The following is a 1,985-nucleotide window of genomic DNA, read 5'->3' as shown; positions in this document are numbered from 1 at the left end:
CCCATGTAGCCACGCTCTCACAGACAGGACACAGGCGAGAGGGCCAGAGCAAAGAGGTCGAACAGCACGGCCAAGGCCACACAGCAGGGTCACAGCTGCACCAGGACCAGGATTCAAGTCTTATGATTCTCCATCTCATGACTTCACAGCTTCTCCAGAGCAGCCCGCTCCCATTTCTCCTGCATCCCAAATCTGATGACAGCTGAGCTTTCTCCTCTGCCTCCTCTCCCACTCCCCCGCTCGCTGGTGTAAGTGGCAGCCGGGGGCTGATGTCTCGGGGGCTGATGAACTTAGACAGGAATTTCTGCAGCCAGAGCAAGGCTACACCCAGGGCTTTGGATACAAGGAAGAGCCGCACGCAGCCTCTGTTGGGGATGGTCCCACCTTTATTTAGGGAGGACCATTCCTTCAGCCATCTCTGCCACTCCTCCCCACCTCGCAGTGCTTTGCTCAGGAGCTCAAGCATCACCAAACCTTACTGATTTATTACTGTTCTCTAACTCCAGACCTATCTCTTGTTTAAGGATGCTAGTAAGCCAGAGATGTCTTTGCTAATGCCCAAAATATGTTGTGTGGGCTCAGTCTTGACTATTCTTGGGTAACAAGGCATGAGTTTCCTTTGAGTTTGCTCAGTGTGCCCTGCTACAGCTCTGAGCCCCCTTCCCTCTGCGCTTGCTCCCAGCACGTGCATAGTGCAGGGCTCATGGCAGAGCATCTCAGTGTGTGTGGCAGCCACTGGTGGCACAAGCATCGCATGGCACTGCCCATCCCCAAGCGTAGATCACGCTTGACGGGGCCATTTCTAGCCCTGCAACTGCCTTAAACCATGGAAGATCTACACAGATGGGCATCCACACCAAGGAGACCCTCCTGATCCACTGCCCTCCTCCTTAGCATGCCTAGGCCACGTTTCTTTCCTCTCCTCCATAACCAGTAATGCCTTGCAGTGAACCAGGATGGGGGTCCCACAAGCACCCGCAGAGCTGTGGGAGCTGGGAACCAGCCTGCAAAGCTGGTGCACAGGGAAGGGGACAGCTGAGTGTGCCAGAGAGAAGAGCAGCCATGACTGTCCTGGCAGCTCCTTGGAAGGAGCTCTGCTCCCTACAGACCATCGATCACCAGCAAGGGGCTGTGCTGTTTGCTGGAAATCGGGGTGCACAGACCCCTGTCAGCAAATTCCATTTGTATTTCCAGGGGCAATTCCTGCATCTGTTGCCCCATGTTGCCCTTCTCCCTCAGCTGTGCTTCCTTTGCCTGTGCTTCCCCGCTCCAGTGATGCTGGGTAAAGTGGTGCTGGTCACCTCCTCAGCCTGCGAGGGCACCTCCCTGACGGCAGCATGGCCATGGCAAAGGAACGAGCGGAGAAGCGAAGTCAGGCCTCTCACACAGCTGCCGGCCCTTTCTCTTCCTCTGCCTTTCTATTTCTATCCCCTTTCCTTGCCGGGGCTGTGCTTCCAGGCGCTCCCACAATGCTCGCTGGCTGTGCAGGCCTGCCAAGCAGACCAGGGACATCTGGTGCAAATTAGCGGAAAGTAAAATATACTTTATTTCTTCTTTGTCTAAGCGCATCTGAGTCATTAAGTGAGATCATGGGTGCCTGTACGCAATAAAAAAAAGTCCTGCATGGATCCCATGATCAGTGCCGCTCACAGCCAGGGAGGGAGGGCTTCTCCTGGCTGGGGGAGCACCGTCCCCTGCTTTTGAAGCCAATCTGCTCCCTGAGCAGAGGCTGGCGACCCCTGAAACCCAAGCCTTGCTTGTCCTGCAGTGAAACTCCTTGGCTTGTCCTGTTTTCCTCTGCCACCCTTCTCCCGGCCTCCGCAACTGCTTCTTTCCCACCCTTTAATCTAAATAAAACTGAGCATGTTTTTTTTTTCCCTTTGGCTGGAACCGTCCGGAGTTGCAACATCTCTCCTCTGGGGTCCCTCGGCTCCCATGACACCGCGTTTACTCACAGGCCAGATTATCATCACAGAGCCCTTTTT

The sequence above is a fragment of the Mesitornis unicolor genome, unplaced genomic scaffold (genome assembly GCF_000695765.1).
Source record: "Mesitornis unicolor isolate BGI_N332 unplaced genomic scaffold, ASM69576v1 scaffold10965, whole genome shotgun sequence".
Taxonomy (NCBI): Eukaryota; Metazoa; Chordata; class Aves; order Mesitornithiformes; family Mesitornithidae; genus Mesitornis; species Mesitornis unicolor.
Note: the sequence above shows the minus strand (reverse complement) of the source record.